Raw genomic sequence first — 18981 nt, 5'->3', positions numbered from 1 at the left:
TGCATTATTTAATGTTTCTAATCAACTTTACTACATACATAAGTACATATGTGCTGCTTTGTACGCAATTGGCTGTTTTGATTTTCAATGTTTGTCGCAAAACTATATCAAAGCAAAAAACATTTTGGTTTGCGAGCAAAAAACTCGTGCATTTGTCAAGAACGAAATGACGCACTCTCTTTGGTTGTGAGTATATTGTGACGAATATTAGCAACACTAAGGGATACTATTATCTCTAAGCCGATAATAAGCAGTGACTTATATGCACATCAACAAATCAATCATTATGTCTACACATATGTCTATACAAGCAGCGGAGAGAAACGCACATATCTCAGATACTCCCAAAAGTAGGCAATCATCGGCGGAACAATCATTATGTCTACACATATGTACGTACACGCAGCGGAGAGAGACGCACAAATACATGCATATATCTTATGTGAGATGTTCATAAAAGTAGGCAATCATTTGTGCAAGTATCACCCTAATATACACGCGCATATGAGAAGCTATAAACGTGCATCTGTAGTAATAGCTGGTAACTAAATAATTCTAGAAACGCATAGAAATATCTGAACGAGGAAATCGAAGAGTATAAAAGAGCGCAAGCTGAGCAATCAGTAATCAGTTTGATTTAAGCACGCTATCAGTTGCTAAGTATAAGTGTTATTATGAAGTACTTTAATAAAAACCATTTTGCATTATTGAATATTGTAGTTATTTATTCAACAGTTTAGCGATACGAACGTTAGTAGAAGGTGTGAGATAAGCGGAGTTTCACTAAACTCGTTACAATTGGTGTCAGAAGAGGTATTAATGAATAAATTCCAGAGTTGCAGAGCACAACAAGGACATGGCGAAGTTAAGTGAATTAAGGATCCAGCAACTGAAAAAGGAGTTGGAGAACCGTGGATTGAATACAACGGACAATAAGATCGAACTTCAAGCACGGCTACGAGAGGTATTGGAGTTGGAATGAATTAATGTAGACGAGTATATCTTTTGTCCTGATGTGGAAGAGCCAGCGACTAAAATGGAGGAGAAGAAAGAGACTCCGAATCCATTGGCAAGTGTTGACACTAACGCGATACTAGCAGTGTTGAACCAAATGTCGTCACAAATGTCATCACAATTGGAATCCTAGGAGAACCGTATGACATCCAAGATTGAAGCACAGGAAAGACGAATGTCATCCCAACTGGAATCGCAAGAGACACGCATAACATTCAAACGTCCAAGATGGAATCACAAGAAACGCGTATTTCCGAAATGTCGACACAGATCACATCCAAGATGGAAACACAGCTAGAGGAACAGAAGACATATATGGCCGAGCAGTTGAAAGCACAAGAGGCTCGCATATCTTTACAGCTGTCAGAACAGGAAGCAAGAGTATCATCAAAACTGGAAGCGCAGGATACAAAAATCGCTCAGTTTCAGGCAGAAGTCGATGATTTAAAAGGTCGTATGGAGCAGTTGCAACTAAATCGCCCAGCATTTCCAGCGAGTAATCCAAAGGTAAAAACAACATCCTTTGACGGTTATGTTCCTTTCCAGGTCTTTAAGCTTCACTTTGAAAAGACGTCGGCAGTGAACAATTGGAATGCGGAAGATAAAGTTGCTGCACTTTTCGTTATGAAACATTGATGGCCGCTATCGAGAGACGATACGGAAGCGAGTATAGGAAATAGATATATCAAATTGAGTTGCAAAACCGCTATCAAAAAGTGAATGAGACTTTGCAGGAGTTTGCGTCGGATGTCGAAAGGCTGGCCCATCTAGCAAATGCGGACGCACCCGTGGAATACACTGAGAGGGTAAAAATCTAGAGCTTCATAAATGGCATACGAAATGTGGAAACGAAACGAGCTACTTATGCGAATCCAAAACTAACATTTTCTGAAACGGTATCGCATGCACTGACTCATGAAACAGCCTCAATTTTGAGTAAGCCCGCATACAAAGCTCATTGTATGGAAGTGGAAAGGCCAGACTGGGTAGACACAATTTTGGAAGCATTAAAAGGAACGAAGCAGAAAAACGATGGTGCCTTCCAATGATTTAAATGTGGAAAGCCAGGGCACATTGCACGTTATTGTAGTACCAACCCTAACAGCTCCAACAATGTAGGTGCCCGTAAACGTAGAGATGAAGGAGATGAGCAAATTCCCAAGTCCACTCAATCGTTAATCTAAATCGCAAAGGGCGACAGCTGGCTCCCGCAATTGAATGACCCATAATCTCTATCTCGAAAATTGGAAGACGGTCAAGCAATCTTACTGTCGGAGGACATGTGGATGGAAAGGAACGTTTACTGACTGTAGATACAGGTGCATCTCAATCCATCATTCGATCAGATTTAGTCAACAAGAAGATAATACCATTGCCTTGGGCAAGATTACGTACAGCCACCGGAGAGGACACCCAGGTAATTGGAGAAGTAGCATGTGAAGTAGCAATTGGGAACGTCACGGTACTAAACAATTCTATAGTGGCAGAGATTGTTGATGAAATCAGAATCGGAGTAGACTTTTAAATCGACCAAGGCATCAAGATCGACATGCAAAGCAAGACATTGCGATATAAGAACATGGATGTGCCACTTAATTTCGGCTACGAGAAAGGCTACAGCAGTAAACGAGTGCTTGTGGAAGAAAGTCAGCAAATACCAGCAAAATCAGAAGCAGTCATCTGGGCAAAGGTTATTGGAGATTGTGGGACAAACAAATTGTGGGTTGTCGAGGCAGCAAACGGATCAACACCAAACGTAATTGTAGGGAAAAGCTGACTAGGACAAAACAAGATGGACGTATTCCGGTAAGAGTACTCAATGAGTTCAAGTCACCACTCAAACTAACAAAAGGAGCTATATTGGGAAGATGACAAGAGGCTGAAATTGTTATTAACTGTGAACAGCTCCAGGAACACGTTTTATCTAATAACACTGAACTTTCAAATGACATCACGGAATGGACGGAGGGGCAAAAGGAAGATTATCAGAGTAAGACAAAGCAACTGCTCCTAAAGTACGCTAACATATTTGACCAGGATAGTTCCAAACCAGGTCGCACCAATGTTGTGAAACATCAAATTGACATTGGAGACGCGAGGCCGATACGTCACGCTCCACGTAGTGTTCCACTGGCGAAGCGGGAAGTGGTGAGTCAAATTATACAAGAAATGAGCGACAGCGGCGTCATCGAACCATCAGCTAGTCCCTGGAGCTCACCGGTAGTACTTTTAAAGAAGAAGGATGGAAAAATGAGGTTTTGCGTGGACTACCGGAAGTTGAATGACGTTACGAAAAAGGATAGCTATCCATTGCCAAGAATTGACGACACTCTGGACTCGCTCTCTGGTACGAAATGGTTTTCCACACTGGACTTGAAAAGCGGCTACTGGCAAGTGGAGGTGAAGGAGGAAGACAAAGAGAAAACAGCCTTCAGCTTCAGGGATGGTCTTTGGCAATTCACATAATGCCTTTTGGACTTTGTAATGCACCAGCTACTTTTGAGAGACTCATGGATCAGGTATTGAAAGGACTACATTGGAAAACATGCCTGGTATACCTAGACGACATCATCGTATTGGGCAAGAACTTTGATGAACATCTTAAAAACTTGGAGCAAGTGCACATATTACCGCCGATTTGTACCAAACTTTTCCAGCGTAGCCCATAGCCTCCTTGAGCTTACAAGAAAAAATAAAGCTTTTGAATGGAAGAAGGAGCAAGAGGTGGCTTTCCAAACATTGAAGGAGCGTTTGTGCACTGTCCCAATGTTGGCATATCTGATTCCAGGAGCAACATTTAATCTAGATACAGGTGCGAGTGGATATGTTATAGGAGGCGTTTTATCACAACTGGTCGATCGACAGGAGAAGGTAGTTGCATATTACAGCCGTTCTATTGGAAAACCAGAGAGGAACTACTGCGTTACACGGAGAGAGCTGTTGGCATTGCTAGAATGCATTAAACATTTTCACAAATACCTCCACGGTCAGCGATTCCGCGTCAGTACAGATCACTCAGCGTTGAAATGGCTTCTGCAGTTCCGTAATCCAGAAGGACAATTGGCACGGTGGATCGAGCGGCTACAAAGCTATGACTTTTCCATTGAGCTTTGAAAAGGTAGTACCCATGGAAATGCTGATGCAATGCCACGAAGATCATGTAGTTTGGAATGCAAGCACTGTTCAAAGGCCGAGGCTAAAGAAGACATTATAGATGTCCAGCTAATGACTATAACGTGTACGGATGAATGGGACAAGGAACAACTAATAAAGTGTCAGCTATAAGATACAGATCTGTCACATGTTATGCAAGAGCTCGAACGAAACAAAAGGCCAAACAGAGAAGAGATGTCAGAAGAGAGTCCCATTGCGAAGTCATATTGGTCACAGTGGAACAGTTTAGAGTTGATATCCAGTCGCTTGCATCGAGTATGGGAGAGTGAGGATGATCAAAGTAAGTGCAAACTGAAGGAAAATGATCCCCGCCGTTCTCTGTGAACTAAATAACGGTCCAAGTGGAGGTCATATTGGAATCACGAAGACCCTCGAGAAAATTAAGCAGATATTCTATTGGGTTGGTTGCCATCAGTCGGTCACCGAGTGAATTGCCAACTGCGAGGTTTGCAACAGAGCGAGAGTGCCCAAAAACCGAAGTCATGGCCAGATGAAGCAATATGACTCAGGTGCGCCATTTGAAAGGATCGCTATGGATGTCGCAGGTCCATTTCCTACTAGCAACTGCGGAAACAAATATGTACTGGTGGTTATGGATTATTTCGGCAAATGGCAAATGGATTTATCCAGGAAGTTCTGCTTTGCGGACCATTTGGCGCCCCCTTCGAGTAGCGCCCGGGGCAAGATTCCCCCGCGTTGAGCGCGTGGAATTTCTAAGAACGTGAGGCGTAGCATAACCTTATTAAGCTTCAGTTGGTTTTATATATGACTATCAATAGAAATTTGACGCGTCCAACTCTTTTATTTAATTGTCTGATCAACGCCCTAGAGTGATGAGGAGTGTGATGACTAGTATATAGGACCTACCTAATTATTTTCTAGCTTTTAGTATCATTATTACTTAATGTATGTATTGTTTTCAATAAAACCGTTTAACTTAAACATTTTTTTTTATTATTTTATTTTCAAGTTTTTAGTCTTTATTTAATTGCCTATTATTTCTCATTCTATTTAGTTCATTTACTTACTTACTTAATTGGCGCTTAACCATCTAAACGGTTATGGCCGTCCAACAAGGCGCGCCAGTCGCTCCTTCGCTCCTCCAACCGGCGCCAATTGGTCACACCAAGGGTGTTTAAATCGTTCTCCACCTGGTCCTTTCAACGGAGTGGGTTCCGCCCTCTACCTCTGCTTCCATATGCGGGTTCTTAGTTCATTTAGTTACTCATTATTACAAGGACTATTTCCTGACAATTTGTTACAATCTAAGTCCTCAATACATAATCATTCCAAAGACTTTACTCGACTCTGTGCGTATGCTTGTCCCTTATCCAACTCCAAAATAGTTTAATGTCACTTCTACCGGACTGTATGTAATATTTGTTCCACATATTACCCAAATCGGATATCATAGGCCGCTTTCTTATCATGTTTGTATTATGTTCCAAATCGGACCACAAATACGATTTTTTTGAATATCTCGATCCTAGCAGCGTGTTTTCACTGGCCGTTTTCTATTCATGTATGTATTATGCTTTGCAAATATGAGCCAAATCGGACTACAAATAGAATTTTTTTAATATCTCGATCCTTGAGCAACCTAGCGGCGAATTTTTCATAGGTCTCTTTCTATTCTTGTATGTATTATATTTTCCAAATATGAACCAAATCGGACCATAAATACGATTTTTTTTAATATCTTGATTCTTGCGCCACCTAGCGTCGATTTTTTTCACAGGCCGTTTTCTATTCATGTATGTATTATGTGTTCCAAATATGAGCCAAATCGGACCACAAATATAATTTTTTTAATAAATCTGCGCCACCTAGCGGCGATTTTTTTTCATAGGTCGCTTTCCATTCATGTATGTATCATGTGTTCCAAATATGGACCTAAGCGGACCACAAATACGATTTTTTTGAATATCTCGATCCTTGCCCCATCTAGCGTCGATTTTTTTCACGGGCCGTTTTCTATTTATGTATGTATCATGTGTTCCAAATATGGACCAAATCGGACCACAAATACGATTTATTTGAATATCTCGATCTTTGCGCCACCTATCAGCGATTTATTTCACAGGACGATTTCTATTCATGTATGTATTAAGTGTTCCAAATATGAGCCAAGTCGGACCACAAATAGAATTTTTTAATATCTCGATCCTTGCGCCACCTAGATCTCGATCCTTGCGCCACCTAGCGGCAATTTTTTCCATAGGTCTCTTTCTATTCATGTATGTATTATGTGTTCCAAATATGAGCTAAATCGGAAAACAAATACGATTATTTGAAATATTTCGATCCATGCGCCACACATCGGAGTTTTTTTCTTATTATTGCATTGTCATCGGGTTCTGAACTATATTCTATGTTTCAAGCTTCTCGCTTATCGGGAAGTTACTTAAATTTTAATTAAAAAATTCGTTCACAACGGCCGTGCGGACCGCCGTCATGTCAAGTCGAGCTAAATAAAATCGTTTAAAAAATGGACAGTATCGATGTGACACATATGAGCCATTGTGCACTCGTCCCATATTATATGTGTTGCTTCCTGAAGAACATGAGCCGTGGGACTATTTTTTTTTAATAGAGCATGTACACCTATGTTGTGTTGAAAAATTAAGTGGCAGCTTAAAGACGGAATGAGCAGTTCTTCCTCCACGCAGAAGAGTAGCAGCAATGCCTGAAGAAGTAGCTGCAATAGCAAGTTTATCTTCAACACGAAGTTTAGCTAAAATAAGGGAAGTCACAAAGGTTTTACCTGTTCACCCAGGCGCATCTATACAAAAAATATTTCCCGCATTGTCTTCCACACTGGAGCAGACCTTATCGTATATTATTCGTTGCTCATTAGTTAGCTTTGGCTCATTTTCTAATAAAAATTGGTGCAGCTCATGGGCATTGTGCGTTATTTTGCACATTGTAGAAACCGGGTCTAAATCTGATCTAGTGACTAACCGCAAACCGAAATCATTTATACTTTTCTCTGCATATAAAAAATCCAAATTATCAAGAATAATAAAGCCTGTATTAAAAATGTATTGCGTAAAGTCCATTTCAGGATCAGTACTATTCTGGCGCACATTATGCAAAATATCTTCACATAAATTTTTGCAGAACAAATTCCATAAATCTGCTGGATCAGAAATTTCGCAATAAATAAGCATGCGCGCTCTCAGAGACGGTGGCATCAAACAATGTATTCTTCTAATGACTACCATCCCGCAGTAACTGTCGTGCCTGGCTAGCTGCTCGATATGTTGGATATAGTTTACCATCTACTATAATTTACCATCTAAATCAGTGAAAGATGTTGGTCCTCGAACATGATTTAATAGTAGTCTAAGATAAAAACATTCAGAGTAATTAGGATGTATGGTATATACCCTACCCAAAGCAGTTTCTCGCTTAATTCCGGGCTATTACGAACATTCTGTCCACGCTTTCTACGTTGCCATTTTTCATTACTCCAAATGTAATAGGCAGGTACTTCGGAGTAAAGTTAAGTCGTTGCAAAATCGTCAACTGAACAAAGGAAAAAAATTCTGTCAAAGTGGTTTGTGGTGGTTCCTGCAGTACGTTTTCGACATTACTCGGTGTTCCTTTGTCCATTTTCTGAGTGAACAGATAGATATACAACCGTTGGGAATCGCTCATGAATCCCAGTAACCTCCAAATATCTCCTGATGTTCTTATATATCTGTTATTCAAAAAATTGTGTACTTCGTCCTTATTATCTTGAACGGAAAATGTCGCTACATTTATGTGAGAGGAGAAACATCTGGAAAGAACGGGGCAATATGGAACGATCCATCGGTTGTCGACGTTGTACCCATTAGAAAGTAAATGGGTATAGCCACCGTCCGCTGGGGACCTTCGACTATATTTTGGATATCCATATTCCCCAGTCTGCGTATGCTATAAGAGCTCGCGTGGGTATTGTTTTGAGCATCGTCCATTCAACATACAGGGTGATGGTAAATTATAAACCCCAAATGGGCCGTGGATCATATTTTTAGTAATTATATCATACAACATCGGATCTTCGTCTTTATTTGGAACTTCCACTGATATAATGCGATCCATGCCACCGGGAAGAATTTTATCTATTAGATATATTAAAATATACGCATGAGGTAAACCTCGCTTTTGCCATTCATCAGTAAACATATCTCATCTAACTATTCCAAACAAACATGCAAACATATGTGAGAGAGAATGTGCATATGCAATTATGTCCCGTGTCTTGTTAGCATAGCACCCGGCTTAGGTATTATGACGAATATTCACATCACTTAAAAAATGCACAACGACAAAAACCTTAAAGCCAGCGACATAAACAAATCAATCATCATGTACACACATACATAAAAGGCAACATAGAGATACTCACAAACGCATGTCATCATCAGCGAAGTAGTACTCACATATACACACGCATATGGATACAAATTACGAATATACACGTGTATAGCTGGTAAACAAGCATCAATTTCACGAAATTATTATACATTGGCTGCAATATCTGCACAAACATCGACAATGGCAGCTTGGCTGGAGTCACAGGAGGCACAAATTTCAGAAATGTCGTCGCAAATGTCATCTCGATTGGAAAAACAGAAGACATATATGTCATCTCAACTGGAAGGGCAAGAGGCACGTATATCTGTAATGTCGACAAAAATTTCGGAACAGGTATCATCGCAGCTGTTTGCGAAACTGGAAGAGCAGAATGCAAAAATTTTACAACTCGAGGACAAAATTGATGCCAAGATAGAAGCGTTGAAAGGTCTTATGCAGCAGTTACAACTAAATAGCCCAGCTGTTCCAGCGAGCAATCTGAAGGTAAAAACTCCATCTTTTGACGGCTCTGTTCCTTTCCAGGTATTCAGGCTTCAATTTGAGAAGACGTCAGCAGTGAACAACTGGAGTGCGGAAGATAAAGTTGCTGCATTGTTCGTGGCATTGAAAGGGCCTGCAGCTGAAATCTTACAGACTATTCCAAAATAAGAGCGGAACAGTTATGAAACCTTGCTGGCCGCTGCCGACAGACGTTACGGAAGCGACGAGCGTAGGAAACATATATACCAAATTGAGTTGCAAAACCGTTACCAAAAGGCGAATCAGACTTTGCAGGAATTTGCGTTGGATGTTGAAAGGTTGGCTCATTTCGCAAGTGCCGACGCACCTGTGAAATATAGTGAAGAGTAAAGATTCAGAGCTTTATAAATGGCATACGGGACGTCGAGACAAAGCCAGCTACATACGCAAACCCAAAGCCAACATTTTCAGAAACGGTATCACATGAATTGACAGAGGAAACTGCCTCACTATTGAGTAAACCTGCTTTCAAAGCACGCCGTGTGGATGTAGGCAGACGAGATTGGGTATACACAATTTTGAAAGCACTGAAGGGATCACAACAGAAAAATGCCGGAGTTATGAAGTGTTTCAAGTGCGGTAACCCAGGCCACATTGCACGTCATGGCAGCACCGGTCCCGGTAGTTCCAACTTGGCTGGTCGTAAACGCAAAGCTGGAGGAGATAAGCAAGAGCGAGTCTGATGTAAAGATCGAAAACTTGCCCCAGCTGTTGAATGTCCTGTTATACCTATCTCGCAAATTGGAAGGAAATCGAGCAGTCTTACCGTCAAAGGAAATGTGGACGGCAAGGAACGTGTACTGACTGTAGATATGGGCGCATTTCATTCTTTAATCCGATCTGATTTGGTCAACAGGAGAGTAAAGCCATTACCTGGAGCAAGACTGCGTACGATTACTGGCGAGTATAACCAAGTCCAGGGAGAAGTGGTATGTGAAGTCTTAATTGGGGAGGTCATGGTTCTACACAAATTCGTTGTGACATAGATCGTTGATGATGCCATATTGGGAGTGGATTTCTTAGTTGACTATGATATCAGGATCGATATGCAGAGAAGGATTATGCAATATAAGAACAAGGATGTGCCACTTAACTTCAGTTTTGAGCAAGGGCTCAGCAGTAAGCGAGTGCTGGTGAAAGAGATTGGACAAAGACCACCAAAGTCAAAGGCAGTAGATCGGGCAAGGGTTGATGGATCGAATGGGCCAAACAAATCAAAATCAAAGATACTTGCGGGAGGAACACTGACATTGACAAACCCAAATGAAACGTCGGAACGATACTGATTATGCGAAGCCAATCCGTCAAGCGTAAGCTCTATGATTTAGTTCATTGGCCAAACAACATATAGTGAGGGAACGAACCAGGGTAATGAGTAGTAAAATGAAACACAAGTTTGACAAGAACAATAATTCGGAATGTTTCTTAGATTTGGTACGGCTATACAACCCTCACCGGCGGAAAGGTGTTCCATCCAAATTTTGGTACAGTTGGGAAGACCCTTACAAAGTTGTGAAGAGGATTAGTGATACCATCTACCGCATACAAACCATTGGGGAACCATGAAATAGAAGGGTGGTTCGTTTGGAGAGGCTAGCAGCAGTTAGATCGAGCGATTTGTCTGATCGGGACGAGGGAGGGCAGTGTGACGAATATTAGTATCACTAAGCGATGCTACCATCTCTAAGCCGATACTAAGCAGTATGTACATATACAAATAAATCGTCATGTACACACATACATACAAGGCAACAGAGAGATACGCGCAAACGCATGTCATCATCAGCGAAGTAGTACTCACATATACACACGCATATGGATACAAATTACAAATAAGCATGTGTTTCGCTGGAAAACAAGCATCAAGTTCACGAAATTGCTAGACCTTAGGAGAAATGGGTGAACGAGGAAACCGAAGAGTGTAAAAGCAGCACAAGCTGAGGCATGACTAATCAGTTTGATTTAAACACGCTATCAGTTGCGAAGTGAGGTTTAATTGCAAGGTATTTTCAAAGTAGTCTAATAAAGACCATTTTGTAATACAGAACATTGGAGTGTTTTATTCAACAGTTAAGCGATTCGAACTTTAGTAGAAGGTGTAAATTAAGCAGTATCAATTGCTTGCTGTCAACGTTCATTCATCATATTAAAACTGATATATTTGCTTTCTCCCATGCCAAGCAAAATTTGCACATAGATGTTAGTTTTACTAATGGATTATAATCATATTATTATTAGATATGTATTTGAGTCTACTTATAAATGATATCTCCAGCCCATGATAAAAATATAGGAAGGTTAAACCATTCTCTTTTCTCGGCGGTAATAATGGTTTTTTGATTCAAAAAAAAATTTTAAATCTCCCTCAAAAACTTTGTGAAAATGCCTAACCAAACGCGACAAACAAAAATTTTTGCATATTTGCTTTTTACAAATTTCCGATAAAAAATAAAAAAAAGTAGATTGAAAATTTGGTATGAATTTTTTTTAGTTCGGTTTTATAGTTTGTTTTATTTTTATTTTTAAATGAGTACGATTTAACCATGCATGGTTATAATTTGCTCATACCAGTATCCAGCTCAATTAGAGATGTTGTAGTTCTTCGCAGCTGGACGATTCAACTAGTCAAACTGGGGGATATTAATTTGTGGAAGTTGAATTTTTTCGATACCTTTTTCCCCCGATTTTGTTTCGATGACATGCAGAGAGCAGCGCACATGTATTCATTTTCCTGTTTACCATCGACAGAACTAGGCGGCTTAGTCTTTTTTCCGTCCGTCCATGTATGGTTCTTACTTTTGTTGTACAAATCCCTCGCCTGGGTTAATGGGGTAGAACACTCAAGAAACTTTAAATAAAATCCTCTAACGGAGTTCCAGCAGTTTCAATATGGGTTTACCAAAAAAAGTTGCTATTACAAATTTATGTTCCACTTTACAAACGAATAGATGATTCTTGCTATACACCAGGCTGGGCCATACAGAGAGGTCGAAGTTGGGGCAGAGTGCCGCGTATATCCTTCGGAAGTGTGCAGGAGCCTGAGTGAGCGGGACCCTGGCTTTAAAGGAAATCACAGACCCTGCAGCATAGTTTTTTTGCAGCATAATTTTCCTTTGCTGATTGCAGTCTGCAATCGCAGAGCCATGAAACTGCCGGATTAAATTAATTTCGTCCTCTAAGCCTTTCAACCCGCCAGGGAGTGAAGCTCTCTCCGTTATTGTCCTTCAGCAAAGAAGGCAATGTTTCCTATATTTCAGGATGAGGGTGATTTCCCACCTTTATGACGCCTTTCCCACCAAAATGATTACACTCCAACCATTGGGAATTCGGGGATTCTCATAAAAAAGTTTGAGCTTAACGTAAAAATATTTAATATAATAAAATAAAAATGTAAAGATATTTAATATAATAAAATAAAAATGTAATGTTTGTTTATATAAATTTTTTTGTAATGAAAACAAAATCAAAATGGAATAACAGAGAATCAATGCACAAACACATGCATATATCTGAGATACTCCTGAAAGTATGCAATGATAGAACCTATAAAATCGTGCAATTGTAGTTACAGCTGAGAAATTTGAGAGTTGATGGCAACTAGTAGATTCTGGAAATGGAAGCACCTAGAAGATGCGAACGTTGAAATCAGAGAGTATAAAAGGCAGTAAATGTAGAGGCGCTGGAACTCAGTTTGATTTGAGCTATCAAGCAGTTATTGATTAAGCACGCAATCTGTCGGGCAAGAGTGAGTTTCATTTGAGCTATCAATCAGTTTGTTTGTTAAGCAAGCTAGTTGCAAAGTATAAGTGTTATTGTGAAGTACTTTAATAAAAGCCATTTTTCCATTGGAGTTATTTATTCAACAGTTTAGTGATTCGAACTTAGTAGAAGGGCAAATAAGAGGATTTTCAAGTAAAGTCGTTACAATACGAATGTTTGGAGAAAGGGGAAGAACAGAAGAGGCCGTTTTGTGAAATAGTATTAAATATGGTACTTTTTTGTATCAAAGCACTAAGTGCATTTTTTTTTACATTTTTCATTAAAATATTAATGCAAGTTTATGGCAGGCTTTCCGAATATACTTCAAGTTTGCCATACTACACATGAATTCAAGAACATTAGGTACAAGTAGCATTTGAAGAAATGATAGAGATATATCTCTAAGTGGCCGGCCTTGCATGGTTTATGCAAACTCCAAACTGCATCTGCTAGGGCTGCTAAGTTCTCGCTCAGAAACTTTTTATAGCAAAACCAGAGATGCGTCGCTTAGTTTGTGTTGCGAAGGGCAAAATCTATATATATAAAAAGAAAGGCTAAAATGTGTGTTAGTTGGTCGCAGGTGTTTGAAGAGATGCGGCTGTCGATTTTGTTCAAACTTTCACATAAGTTGCGTATACCTCACGCGGTGCTTATTACATAGGTTTGGTTGCGATCTATGCACAAATGCTAGGGTCCTGAGATCAAAACGTGGACCTGGGTAATCTTGGGATGAGTTTGTACAATATGGATATCAAATGAAAACTGTTTAAGAGTACTTTGATACGGTGTATTTTTCGTACCCCTTGGCGACTAGGGTCTCCAGATATAGGCAAAATAAAGGACCCGGGTACCCCTAGAATGTGTTTATAGAATATGGACAACAAATGAAAGCTGTTGATGAGTGCTTTAGTAAAGGGTAATTTTCATACGCCTGGGTGACTAGGGTCTCGAGATATAGGCCAAAACGTGGGCCCGTGAACGCCTAGACAGTGTTTATACAATATGGATATCAAATGCAAGCTGTTGATGAGTGCTTTCGTACAGGGTAATTTTCATACCTATTGGTGACTAAGGTTTCGAGATATAGGCCAAAACGTGGATCAGGGTAACACTAGGACCAGTTTTTACATTACGAGTATCAAATTGAAGCTGTTGATGTGTGCTTTAGTACAGAGTAAGTTTTATTCCGCTGGGTGAATAGGGTCTCGATACATAGGGCAAAACGTGGACCCGGATACCCCTAGAATGTGTGTGTAATATGGATATCAAATGAAAGCTGTTGCTGAGAGCTTCAAAGTAATTTTCATTGTGATATTCGATTTAGTCGCATCAACCTGGCAAAACTGATAAATATGCATGCGAAGCCGAAATAAAGACATGAATTAATAATACCAACATACCTACTCACATACTTCTTATTCGATTTGCTTGAAATTTGGTATATAATTTTGCCCATATTAGTATTTACAATCCCTTCTTCCGGGAAGTTGACCAGAGACGGACTGGGACTGAGACTCGGTGTGGGACTGGGACTGGGACTCGGAATGGGACTGGAACAAAATGCATACCACCCTCTGGGACTGGCAATAAGGGATGAAGAAGAATGAGGAGAAGAGGGAGGAGCAAAGAATGAAGAATAAGGAGACTGAGAAAGACATAAAATGAGACGAAGATAGAGATAGATGAAGCGAAAAGACGGAGAAAGGAGTGAATAAAAGGATTAGGAAATAGTGAAGAGGGGGAGGGCAGAGTTAGACGGAAAAAGCTTATTAAAATGTATGCAGATAAACCAAATTTAGGGCAGAACAACGTCTTCCGGGTCTGCTAGTCAATTATAAGAAGAATAAACAGCGCACTGTATGGGGAAACTTAATGAAGACCACACTCCTGCCCTAATGCTGCCGGTTAATTTAAATATTAAAGTTAGCTGGTCGTAGAATAAGCAGCTACTTTGCCGAAATAAGTTTCGCTATCTCGGACGTTTAAAAGAGCAGCGAGAGCTCCTTTTCAAGATACCGAGGCGCTGACGATGAAAATACCAGTGTGCTCCTATAGTTTTCCATGCGTCTAATGGGAGATAGGGCTGGAAATTTTACCCTAGTAATGAGGTACCCGGGTACTCTGGTGTCGGGATCCAACTGCCCGGGTATTACTCGATTACCAAAAAACTCAGACACCCGAGCATTACGCAAAATCTGTTATCAATGTAGTTTCGACAAATTGTTTGGGCCTTTCTGAATAAAGATAACGGCATGTATTTGTAAATTAATCCGAGCATGAGTTATTACGGAGTACCAGAAAGTTGGGATAATATCCGGCTATCCAATTACCCGGTAACCAGGGCATTATCAAAATTACTCAGGCAGCCGGCTCCAATACGATCATTGCAGGTAGCCATGTCGGGCGAAGCATCGAATCGTGTGACTGCTACATCATATGGCGAACGTCTCACTGCCCCATCTGGGATTCGCCCCGAAGCACAAAAGCAACAACAACCCCTTATCTGCGGGGATAAAAATTAAAGAATATTGAACCTTAATAATTAAGTATAAAACTTTCTAAACGTCATTCACGTAGGTTATATGAGTAAACTGGCCATCACTATAAAGATGTGTTTAAAGCTAAAACCAGGCAAGGTTATAAACTACATCATAATATACATACAGTCATAAACTATCTGAAGGTTTTCTGATGGACCACATTACAATGTGTAATGTAACACTATTGCTAGCAGACCGAGGTATATACGCTTAAATTTGGTGTGGGATCCGGGGGTAGTTCTTTATGACATTAAGCTACGCACTACCGACGAAGAATATTGCATTGTACAAGCTCTTGCAATGCACATACATGCACAATGGTACATAACATCACTTCTACTTGTATATAAAACCACACACTTGCCGACTCTAACGCGAGGGTTAACAAAGGTGTACCTGGCCCTATAAAAATAAAGCCTCTGAAACGATATCCCACCCAATGAATTGGCAATACAATTTTGCAACCTCTGAGATATTGGCAAGGCGATAGTTTCGTCTTCCGACCATGTTGCGATAGGATGAAGAAGAAGTACTTTCGGAAGACGCCTTAGAACGGTAAAAACAGAAAAAAAAAACACCTGGAAAGGAAAAGCATATGACCCAAATTAGGAGAATCATTTTAGTGCGTATTATAATTATTATTTCAACAAAATACCTTCATTTTGTATCAAAAGTGTTAAAATTTCTATAATTTTGCTAGATAAATAAAATTATTTTATGAAAATTGGCACAACTTCAAATCATATAAAAGTCAAAACAAAACAGAATTAGAGAAAAAAGTGATGCCGTTGCATATATTTCCAGGAAAATTTATTTGTGTGGTTTTTACTACGATTTTTCCTCTGAATGAAAAAGTAGTTTTGCAAAGAGGCAAATTGAATTTCAGAGTGGGAGTTCAAGATGGCGGATTAGAAAGAGAAGCAGCCAACGCCAGTCACCTTGTAATTGCGTCATGGCCGATATATTGCTGTTTAAACGTTTTTTTTTTGTATTCAATAATCGAATGTACCTAAATTGAAATTTTTTTTTGTCACACTTATCCTGCTACAATCACAACAATTTTATAGGCTGTCTTGTTTGGATTTCGAATTCAAAACACATTGAGAGCATTTTCTTTTAGCAATATAGGAGTATTACATATACATATGTAATTTTCAAATTTTATATGAAGAGCAACAAAAAGAAAAAAATCTTTCTGATATATGTATTATCTGATAAAAATTTTAATAGTAATTTGAAACAAATTATCATACCAATTCCTTATCTTAATATTTGGTGTAATACTTATCAAATTCTATGCGTAAATTTATTTTAGATAAAATTCTTTCTTTATCACATCCTAGTGTTGGAACAACTAGACGTGTAATTCAGTCGAAATGTTATTGGCCAAGTATGCGAAAAGAAATTAATAATTGGACAACAACATGTATTAATTACCAAAATCTAAAATTTCAAAGCATACAAAAACTCCAGTTAAGAAAATTGATATACCTTTTGGTCCTTTTCAACATATTCTTGTTGGATCATTACCTATATCAAAAGAAAGTCTGTATATTTTAACTATTATTGATATACATACACGTTGGCCTGAAGCATATCCACTTAAAGATATTTCAACAAACACTGTTGCAACTATATTTGTGCAAAATTATATTCCGCGTTTTGGCATTCCACTTAATATAACAGTTGATCAAGTTTCACAATTTATGTACTTCAAAATTATTAACTGAATTAACAAAATTATTAGGTTCACATAAAATAAATACTTCTCCATATCATCCACAATCAAATGGAATTCTAGAAAGATTCCACAGAACATTTAAAACTTCAATTACAGGGTCTGACGATTCAATACATTGGTCAGATATTTTACCATGGATTTTTTTAGGTTTACGGACTGCAATTAACGAAGACCTTAAATGTTCCTCCTACTGAACTTATTTAAGGACAAACGTTAAGACTACCTGGTGAACTAGTTATTTCTAATAACAATAATGAAATTGATAATACAAATGAAACTTTATCTAAACTAAGAGAATATTTTTCAATTGTTCGATCAAAAATGTTTCATCACAATAAAGAATATAGTTTTGTACCAAATCTTTAATTAGTTGTGAATATGTTTTTGTTAAAGTTTTAAATAAAACAAATTTACAAACACAATTTGAAGGATCCTTTAAAGTTAATTCCAAAATTGAAAATACTTTTAAAATTCAATATGGTAATAAAATTAAAACAGATTCAATTGATTTACTTAACCTGCACATATAAATAACAATACACAAAACACATGTATTTTTACAAAAGAACTACCAAAAAGCAAATTACTTTTAATATTAATTAATGTTTATTGACATAAGACTTATGTTTGGTTTTCATTGGGTCAAATTTAGCCACAAACTTGGCAAAATAAATGAAAACGATCTGTCATTCAACGCCAAGTGCGTCTGCCTTCGAATTCCAGTCAGTAGTGTGGAATAATGGCTTTTGGACCCAACTTTCCAGAGGGTGAACTTGAGGCAGTTTTTGATTGGAGTCATTTTGACCTAATGCAAACCAAGCATTAATCATGTACACCACTGTCCTTGTCTTTTTCCTACCAAGGGCGAGAAAAGAAAGTCATATATAGCCCAACAACTACATATTAGCTTAACATAATTTTTGTTGAAAACTTTTGAGCGCCTAATTAATGAGTATATAAAGCTTAATATGGATCAAAGCAGCGATTAAGGCAGTAGTCTCGCATTATAAAAGCATCTAAAGGTGTGTCAGAGTATAAGCATTCCCTAGAAAGAATCAGATAACTGAGAAATATATTAGATCCGGAGCATATGGGAGAAATGAGAAATCGGATGAGCTAGCTACTGTAGACGTGCCAATCAGATTGGACGAGATTGAAAGGAGGCAAGAACACTTAATTGGCTAAGATAGGGTGTTCTAAGTGTCGAGAATCATGTGCAGATCTTACGATCCTAGACCAAAGTTACCCCTATTAATAAAAAGAGAACTATAGAGTCATGATGTTTATTCTGATTAGACACTGATTAGACGCCAGAAGCTTTTAAATTAGGTATCGAAAGTACTCGTGTCCTGCTTCTAGTATTTGCCATGAGGACGAAGCTATTTATAACATAGGACCAGATTTTTGACCGTTGAGCAAACTAGCACTGGCACTCCGTAACTTTTGTAAGGACATTCGACTTCGCAATATGCCTGGAATCATGAATATTGTGCAAAAACAAGTTTTCGAAAAAAACGCGTTCAAAGTTTTTGTTTAGCTTGACCTGAATCATAAAAGGGACCTATTGTGCGAAAACAAGTTTTCGAGAAAAACGCGTTTGAAGTTTTTGTTTAGCTTGACTCTGTGTAGCGGCCGGCCGTTGTGAACGAACTTTGTAATTAAAATTTAAGTAACTTCCCGATAAGTTACAAGCTTGAAACTTAGAATATAGTTCAGAACCCGATGACAATGCCATAATAAGAAAAAAACTCCGATAGGTGGGGCATGGATCGAAATATTTCAAAAAACCGTATTTGTGGTCCGATTTGGCTTTAAATGCGATTTATGAAAAGAAAGATAGAAAACTGCGGTTGGTTCCATTGGAAAGAG

General features: G+C 38.8%; 1 protein-coding gene across 9 annotated transcripts in view; it reads right to left on the bottom strand.

Annotated features, from left to right (window-relative positions):
• The window catches only part of Orco (odorant receptor co-receptor), a 1419553-nt gene that overhangs the window by 1138510 nt on the left and 262062 nt on the right, over positions 1-18981 (bottom strand). The window lies entirely within an intron of this gene.

The sequence above is a fragment of the Eurosta solidaginis genome, chromosome 1, assembly GCF_040869045.1.
Source record: "Eurosta solidaginis isolate ZX-2024a chromosome 1, ASM4086904v1, whole genome shotgun sequence".
Classification (NCBI taxonomy): Eukaryota; Metazoa; Arthropoda; class Insecta; order Diptera; family Tephritidae; genus Eurosta; species Eurosta solidaginis.
Note: the sequence above shows the minus strand (reverse complement) of the source record. Positions and strands in the feature narration are given on the sequence as shown.